The sequence below is a fragment of the Papaver somniferum genome, chromosome 2 (genome assembly GCF_003573695.1).
Source record: "Papaver somniferum cultivar HN1 chromosome 2, ASM357369v1, whole genome shotgun sequence".
In the NCBI taxonomy this organism is placed as follows: Eukaryota; Viridiplantae; Streptophyta; class Magnoliopsida; order Ranunculales; family Papaveraceae; genus Papaver; species Papaver somniferum.
The window spans coordinates 62,992,243-63,002,355 of NC_039359.1; positions in this window are offsets into that span (position 1 = coordinate 62,992,243).

Genomic DNA, 10,113 nt, shown 5'->3' on the forward strand with positions numbered 1-10,113 from the left:
AATTCCAATTAATAATAATATGATTTCATGTGAATTTCCTTTGTTAAGGTTAAAAGCTGAACAAAGATCTATTCCTAGAACTTCTGACCCCACCGGATGATAATTCAGCCAATAAAATCATTCTATTATTTCACACCACCCGTAGCACCCCGAATCTTGCCTCTCAATCACCACCGGCTATCAGACCTGGGAAGCACCCTTCTTTCCCTTTTCGCAATATTAGATCTTCTTTCCAACCCCGTTTTTGTTTCTTTCACCGCATCCTCTTGATTAAAGATTTTTTTGATGTTTGTAGTAATGAAGGTTCGAACTCTAAGACCTGTGAAGGTGAAGGATTTTTAGATTTATAAAAATTATATACAAAAATATTGACAAATTGGTAGAGAGGTACTGGGACTAATGATTCGGTCAATCTTCATAACATAGGGATCAATGATTTATTCTCAACAATAATCGCTCAAAACATATATGGACTCTTATTTTGCCAAAGTAGATTCTCAAAACATTGATTGTAAATGTTGAGCATGGAACATCAAATAACCTAAGCTAAGCATGACCCATCTAATCAAATAATACCCAATTTAATCAAATCATATTTCAATTAATTTTTAATGCAAAAGTCTTAAAAAGAATTAATAAAATTACCCATGTATGAAGCTCGGCCTCCTCCGTCGTCCCAGTGTTGGGGTTTAACTCATCATAGTAAAAATGCTCTCAAAATAATTTATTATGGCTCAAAAATGGTTTACAAATGATGAGAATATGAGAAATACATTAAAACCAGAGAACTACGACCCTCAGTGATAAAATAAGACTGCTAAACCTCTGTCGCAAATGCTGTGTAAACTAAGACTGACTGATTACGACCCACAGATGTTAGTCGTTACTACTGTAGAAAAACGACTGCTGTTGCAGGTCCGTTCTTCGTGTTCTTCATGTTCATCAACAGCAGCAGAAACCGAGTTTGGGAAAACTCGAATTTCTATCTTCTCTGGCTCTCCTCATCCCCCCCAGACTCTCGACACCGCTTCTACATCACCCTAAGAGACTATTTATACCCATATCACGCATTGAATCTCGTCATAACTCCAAATAATCTTCATTGAACACAAATATTTTCCACGGGCAATAATTTCTATATTTTCTTTCTCCACGCGTTTCTGAGATGTTTCGATCATTCCAATATCTTTTAAATATGTATATGAATCCTCAGAATTATTTTTCTTGCCTTTAGTCTCCTTTAATTTCCATAAATCAACTTGAAACCCTATTTTCCTTTTTTAACTGTTGTGAAAAATATCCGGCGATTGGGCCCAACTCAGGCCATTCCAATACTCAAAATATATTCATATACCCATAAGGAGTCTATCCCTTGAATTTCAGCTCTTTAGTCTACTCATAACCCTTTCAAATCATGCCCGTAAAATCTGCAAGTGTATGAAATAATTTTCCCGCCAAAAATATTTTCAAATTCTGGGAAGAAAGTGACCTCCCCCTAATCCATTCCTGGGATCCCTTTAGCAATTGGGTCGGAAATAGTAATTTTTGGGGCTGAAACAGTAATTTTTCTGGGGTTCCTCCGGGACATTTCTGGGGTTCTTCCGGTGCATTTATGGAGTGTCTTTAGTACTTTATCCTAGGGTGTAAAACACCACTTTTTGAGCCAATTTTTGCCGCAAGAGCTTATTTATCTAAAAATACCTATAAAGATATAAAATAACAAAATAAATAGAAAATCGAGTACTAACAATACATACAATTCCGACATATTAGACACATAAATGTGTCTATCAACACCCCCAAACTTATTATTTGCTAGTCCTCGAGCAAAACTAATATTGAAAATAAAATCCTAACTCACTAGGTGTCCCTAGTGACCGAGTTAATCTCGGGAGGATTTACCATAGGTGTACCCACAAAACCAATACTCCAGACCCTAGCTATCTACAACGAACCTTGGAAGGCACTAAAGAATCTCCTTGGTTGGCATACTTATTGACTACAAGAGGAAGTACCCTGATGCGAAATTCCAATTGATGTACACGAGTTTGCACTCAAGCATACTAAAATTCATATATAAGTGACAGAGCTCTACTCAGATAGTTGCACTATGGACATCATATTCGGAGTCAAACTAATCACATGGAAAGATTAAGAGATGGATATAGAAAAACATAGATGGTTTTGATGTTTACTAAGTGAACGGCGTTTCCCATATCTGTCTGAAGGCCTCCGCCAAAATGAACCTATCCTAATGGATTGAGATACTAGTCTGACTAATATCAACACACTGGCATATACAAGGGTACCAGTGGTCGATAACCTAACTCTAGGTCAACACAACTGGCATATACAAGGGTACCAATGGTCGACTTTATTGAATTTTCCTTTTGGTCGAATGGTCTGGTCTCAAATTTTTTATTTTTTTTTTTCAACTTTTTTTTGTAACTCAATCACTCTAATTCATCCTAGCATTGGTAACAACTTGAATCGTGGGCCCCACCTATCACTTAGAGAAACATGGTTTAAAAACAAAATAAAATAAAAATAGAAGTGAAAAGGACTCAACGAGATATGGTGAAACTATCATGTTATTTCTAACACCTGAGCTCTGTGCTTTTATGAATAGACTTTTTAGATGTTTTCATCTATTCAGATTGGTTCCTCAACTCCTACAACCAAAATGCTTCCATCCACTTAGATTGGTTAGTGCCATCCTATATACGCATAAATTTCTAGGCTCTGGAGTTTATTTATTCATACTGCAACTAAAAATTTTCTCCCATACCCCCAAACTTAAATCTAACATTGTCCTCAATGTTCTAAAGATGAAACTAAAAGCATGAACAAGGAGAAATTGTTACCATTTGAAGTGGAAGAGTTAAGGAAAGATATTACCGTGTTCCATGAGCATGGGATACCTCCCAAGAAGTGCTAAGTTTAAAGTCTTCAGCCAGACTTAGGAAAGGATTAGTCAACTCGAACCATAAAATAACAGTCGAAATAACTGTGGGTCTTCAAAACTAAATAGAGCTGACCAAAGGAAATTGCAATGAACCAAGAAAGTGAACAAGACTAGCATGCCCTTACTTAGTTTCCTGATTAATAAATTTATATCTAATTGTGGTTCAGGTTCAGGTTCTATAAAAGGGTCTAAATAGAAAATTTTCATTGGCTGCGTTTCTTCATAGGTGGGATCCGAATCATTAGGTCCTAGAGTCTGGAAAAGCTCAAATATGATCTTAGAAGCGCACAATAATAATCTAAATAACTGAGGATCCTCTAAGTCAATAAGATTTGACTTACATAATTGACCAAAATGAGAGTAGTGGTCATTCTTAAGAAAATGTGTCGATTCTAATTTCCTAAAGCATTTAGGTTTAGTCTCACAACTTAATATTCGACACATTTGGAATATAAATGTTCCCACAGTTGGAAGAAAACTATTTGGTGGGAAAACAAAGTCAATCTGGGGATCATAGCCTGGGCAAACCACATCAACCAGAGGATGGGTTTCTAACGACTGAACTTCTTCCTGGACATCATTAGGTTCGGGAAAACGAGTATGAAGGTAATCTTGTAAAATGGTTGAGGAGCATATGTCAAGTCCCAAGTGAGGGACCTTTCTAAGAGTGAAAGCACATGGATGATAACCACCCCCAAACTTAGAATTTTGGGTGTCTCTAGATAGACTAGCTACAATTTCCCTAATTTCTAGATCATCAGAATCCTGAAAATGGTCAATTGCTTTTTGTAAATTATACTCAGGTGATGCATCCTCACTCATATTTAAAATCTCTACGAGTTCATGTTCTTCGTCTAAGACTAATATTTCTAAATCGCTAGACTCTAAAAAAATATTCTCAGAATAAACTCGTTCCTCTAAACCATTATCGGCTTCGTAATCCTCGTCTAAAACGGTTGTATCTCTAGTCAAATCCTCGTCCTTTTGAATAGGTGAATAATTATTAAAATTATTTGGATTTGAACTAGAAATAATATTATCATTATAAATCTCATTGGGAGTAACAGATTCCTCATTATTATGCCTATAAATTTCTTCATTACTACTATCCTCATCATCATAACATGAAAAAGATCGAACCTCATCAAAACAAGTAGTGATACCAATTCTAACCTTGTTATCTTGATTATGTAAATAACTATATTTATTCTCAAGGGTATTATTGGATACACTATATTGGAAATTCAAGTAATTTCGAGCAGTTCTTTCGTTCGTCTCAGCTATCCGCTTGAGGTAGTCTTATAAAGAAGGTTCACTCATTATTGTAGTTCTTTCGTCTATAATTATACTATTCATCTCAGCTAACTTATGCGTCGACTCAGCTAACTTCATGAGGGACTCTTCTAAAGGAGGAATAGGAACAGAGGGATCATAAAAAGGACTACTAGTTTGATTGTATCCTCTAGAGACGAAGAACTAGTACTATAATCTTCTTGCTCGTAAGACTGATGCATGTGTGGATAGTAATTGGGCTCACCAGGGTATGACCCATATCCTTCCAAAGGATGGCGTTCCCAACCACTATTCCCAACATGGTCATAAAAAGGATGATGTCCATATTCAAAATCAGGTCGATAATCATTGTATTGGCTTCTATCATACCAGTTCGACATTCTTAATTGCAAGGGAATTCTACACAATCACAAACAAGACTGACTCGACAAAATCAAACCTATAAAATCTAGCAAACAAAAAGCATGATGGCTCCACTTAGATTGTTTTTAGACCAGCTTCTATCTTCCGAAAGGGAATTCGTTGAAATTTGAGCAAACCCCTCTGGAATCAATCCGAGTCAAAGTAAATTGAATTGAGGCGACGGAAGCTCAGTGGAGCTTTGATACCCAAGGCCTCACCGCTATCACAAGGCGGCGCAGTCACGCATTCAACTCACAGAAACCATCATGAACTTCGAGGTGTGCTTAAGAAAGTAACCAATATCCTTCGAAATTTTTTCCTAATAAGCGCGTTACCCTATCGGTCTCGTTCTAGTCAAGTTTTAAGCTTGGGTTTGCGTTAGGTTTCGTTTTCCTAAGGCAGGCAAGAAGGGAGCGGTGACGAAATCCGAACCCTTATCTTGTATTGGCCAGGCCTTGCCCTTTACTAGGAATTTAAAAACAATCCAAATTCGTCCTCAATCAATGAATCACCTTAAGGAATACAGTAACTCTCTTACAGAAGATTCGCGAGTGTTTCGATGGACTTACCTCCCGTACCAGACGGGGGATGAACCGTTGAAGTCGACTCGGGCCACGACTCCTATGTCATGTACGAACCCGAGGGGCCTAGACGATATAGTAATCGTCGTCCTTCCCTGCACACAGTTTATATAAAAAAATTTTATTTTTTTTTTAATAATACCCTTCCGTAGGGTTAAAAAAAGAATAAAGTCCAATTGTTTAAAGTCCAAAGTCCAAAATAAATAAATAAAAAATTATAGTTTTCCTCACACACTCTAAAAAAAAAAATTAAAAATTAAAAATTAAATCCTAAAATTGTCCTTTTTTCTTCTCTTCGCTTTTCGCTTTAAGCTTTTTCCTCTCCAAGTCCTTAGTGCTCCACTTCGAACCTGTAAATCAAAGACACAAAAAGAAACGTAAAAAGGAACAAATAATAGTAAAAAAAATAAAAACCTAAAAATTCTACCTAAGCACAAATCCGCGTCGGCGGCGCCAAAATGATTAATGATTTTTCATGGGATGTAGTAATTAGGATTCGTTTCAGACTTGTGAAGGAAATGGAATTTTTAGATTTAATAAATATATACAAAAAATATTAACAATATGGGCAAGAGTACTGGGACTAAAGATTCGGCCGTTTTTTTTTCTTCAAATGGTTCAGAAATTAATTCTAGCAATTATAGTTCAAAAACAAAACAAATATTAACTCTAGTTTATTGCCAAGATAGATTTTATAAAATATTACTTGTATTTCTTAAGCATGGCATATCAAAAATCCCTAGGACTAAGCATACTCCATCAAATGAAATCACAAGTAATTAATTTAAAATCTTAATTCAATTAAAATTAGTGCAAAAAGTAAATAAAAGAATTAAAAAAATTACCCATGTATGAAGCTCGGCCTCCTCCGTCGTCCCAGTGTTGGGGTTTAACTCATCTTAGTAAAAATGCTCTCAAAATAATTCATTATGGATCAAAAATGGTTTACAAATGATGAGAATATGAGAAATACATTAAAACCAGAGAACTACGACCCCCAGTGATAAAATAAGACTGTTGAACCTCTGTCGCAAACGTTGTGTAAAATAAGACTGCCTGATTACGACCCACAGATGTTAGTCGTTACTACTGTAGAAAAACGACTGTTGTTGCAGGTCCGTTCTTCGTGTTCTTCATGTTCATCAGCAGCAGCAGAAACCGAGTTTGGGAAAACTCGAATTTCTTCTTCTCTGGCTCTCCTCAGCCCCCAAGACTCTCGACACCGCTTCTACATCACCCTAAGAGACTATTTATACCCATATCACGCATTGAATCTCGTCATAACTCCAAATAATCTTCACTGAACACAAATATTTTCCACGGGCAATAATTTCTATATTTTCTTTCTCCACGCGTTTCTGAGATGTTTCGATCATTCCAATATCTTTTAAATATGTATATGAATCCTCAGAATTATTTTTCTTGCCTTTAGTCTCCTTTAATTTCCATAAATCAACTTGAAACCCTATTTTCCTTTTTTAACTGTTGTGAAACATATCCGGCGATTGGGCCCAACTCAGGCCATTCCAACACTCAAAATATATTCATATACCCATAAGGAGTCTATCCCTTGAATTTCAGCTCTTTAGTCTACTCATAACCCTTTCAAATCATGCCCGTAAAATCTGCAAGTGTATGAAATAATTTTCCCGCCAAAAATATTTTCAAATTCTGGGAAGAAAGTGACCTCCCCCTAATCCATTCCTGGGGTCCCTTTAGCAATTGGGGTGGAAATAGTAATTTTTGGGGCTGAAACAGTAATTTTTCTGGGGTTCCTCCGGGACATTTCTGGGGTTCTTCCGGTGCATTTCTGGAGTGTCTTTATTACTTTATCCAGGGTGTAAAACACCACTTTTTAAGCCAATTTTTGCCGCAAGAGCTTATTTCTCTAAAAATACCTATAAAGACATAAAATAACAAAATAAATAGAAAATCGAGTACTAACAATACATACTATCACCTCTTTTCTCCCTATTTTGATTCTTTTTTTCTTTCTCGCCTTTCTACAGATCTTTTTCATTCATACTCTAATAGAAACCCCTTAAACATAACACAAGGCGCGCCTTTCGTTGTGTTCTTCTATATTCTGATCTTATGTGCTAGGGGTAGTGAAAAGCACAGTATAATTCATGTTAATTCATGAATTATGATCTTATTTTACTCTTACTGTTTAATTCATGTTCTGATTGGGTGATCAATTACCTAATGGCTGACATATAAAAAGTCTTTAAGAATCTGTTTTCTGTTTCGCCGGCTCCTTTCGTAACTACTTCTTTCTTCTTCTTTTTCTTTTTTTTTCTTTTTTTTGCTTTTTTCGATTTTGAAATTGATTGTTGTCACTTTTGTAAGGTTTAGTGTTTGATTGAAATTTTTGTTTTGATATCTTTTGGTTAGATTTACAAAAGATTATGATTAACTGCGACAGGAGGTTTTAACTGCTGAATGGTAGGTCAGTCTATCTCATTTTCTTAATACAAGGTTGTTGTAATGATTAATTAGTTTGGATTATTTAATTTGATGGAACGCATGGATGATTTTGTAAGTGATTGCATTAAGTAATGGATATGGAATTGAGGAAAATAGAAGCATAATCAGTTTAATAGTGGAATCTCTCTTCTCATGAGATTTTCATTTGTTTGTTGTAACACTGGATAGTTTGAGTACATCGCAGGTTGAATACTACAACTCTTCTTGGGATCGAGCTGTATGCAGTGTGTAGCTGTATGCAGTGTGTAGTGAGAACACGAAAACTAGAAGATGAGAGGAAACTAACTTATGTGAATGAATTACTTTGCTTAATGTTGTCTTTTTTCATGTATTGGGTGTTCTAATGGGTTTATTGTTTTTGTTGTCCAACAAAGTTGCATAGGAAGACCAAACTGTTGCCTCAATCAACAGCGATGAAAAACCTAAAAATAAGAGAGACTTGCCTGACTACGGTAATTTTCCCGCTATAACTAAACACCAATCACTAATTGTGTGCCGTAGTGGTCGTGGGAGACGGGTTGCGGATATCAACTCAACGCCATTTATATCGAGAGATCAAGCACGTTACAATCGATATTTCAGGTGAATTTCCTCAAACATACCAAGACCTAATAATACTCACTACAAAACAGAAGGCCTCTTGGGACGGCCAAAAAACGTTCCAAGAGGACAAAAAACCGTCCCAAGAGGTATTAGGGACGGTTTATGTACCGTCCCCTGTTCCACCTTCACTAATACTATTTGGCCATGTTTTCTTTTTGGGACGGCCATATTTTAGCCTTGATTTAAATATTTTATGACTATTAGGGACGGACAGGCCATCACCGTCCCAAATATCCTTCTTTAGGGACGTTTTTTTCAAAACTGGCCGTTCCTAGAAGCCTTCTTTTTTGTAGTGACTGTTGATGAACTTATCAATCTCTTTGGTTCCAAGGGATTGGGTCTCTAAGATTTAGTTGCCCTTTGAGGGGCACACACCAGGTGAATTTCCACATGCTTTACGATCACCAGGGAACAAATAAGCCTGACCCATCCATCGATCCAAGACTCCTAAAAGATTTAAGATCGACATGTCCACGTTCTGGTGGTAGCAATAATGTAGTTGCACCGTTCGATGTTACTATACCCTTTACATTTGATTACGAATCTGGAAGCGAAATTGGTATTTTACCCTAGGACTAGGCCGATCATTATGGAGCTAGGAAGGGATAATAAGAAATTCCGCAAGGCATTTGCTAAGGCAATGCAGAAAATGGGTAGCATAGGAGTCATAAGAGGAAAGAAACATGGTGAAAAAAGAAAATATTGTAACCAGCATATGTCATAGGTAAAAGATAGTTCTCTTTCAATATTGTATCACCAAAGGAAAAAATAATGCATAATTAGTGGGGTTTATAAGTTTCTGTTCATTTTGTTATAAGCTTTTTATGATGCTGGGAGATCTTCATCTTCTCAACCAAATTGACCAACAGAAAAACCTTTACTACTAAGTGTAGGCGATTGTGAAAGAGGTTCTTTTGGTCAGGACAAAATGAAGTGTGAGTTATTCTTGCAATATATGTATCTTCGTCTCTTCATAATTATTTATAGGCTCAGGCGATTCGCATAATCCTATCTAACATTGGATAGATCTTTCTTGCGTATGCATGTGTAGGTGGATTGTTTAAGCGTCATGCACTAAAGAGAAGGGCAAATGTCATTGAGGCAAGAACAAGGGTTGATCAAGCAGAGTGTTCCTGTAAAAGGAAGCCGTATTTTCTCGCTATTTGGACTGTGAATAAGAAATATCAGTTGGTGAGATTCCTCATATCATTTTTTTCATGTTAGAACTAACCGAATGTACCATGTTGGTCATCGTGGTGTTAATGCACTTTTTTTTCTTTTCTTTTTTTTTATAGATAATTTAGATTAATTGATGGTTTGTCTCTTGCAGGAGATTCCTAAATACTTCAAAAGAGTATCTCCTCTAAATATCTCAAAAGCTAAGCCGAATAGCTCTTGGTTATGGAAAAGTCTGTATCTTGGTCTCCGATTAGTTCGACAAGTAGGAGTTTGGGAATAATAGGGGATGGAAAAGACATTCAAATTTGGTCCCGCAACTGGATTCCTCTAGATACTCCAAACTCAATAAGTAGGACTGAAATTGTTCCTATCATTGGAAACTCTCTCCTCGAGGTGAGTGATATCATCCAGAGCGAAAATGGGGAATGGAATACGAATTTCATAAACCAGGTCATGCCCCCTAGAGTCGCTGAAAACATTCTAAGTTTAGGTCTCCCTACCAATGATGCTCGTCCTGATAAACTTGTTTTGCCTTTGTCAAACTCCGGAAATTTCACTGTCAAATCTGCCTACAATCACCTAATCAATGAAAATAATAGCAAC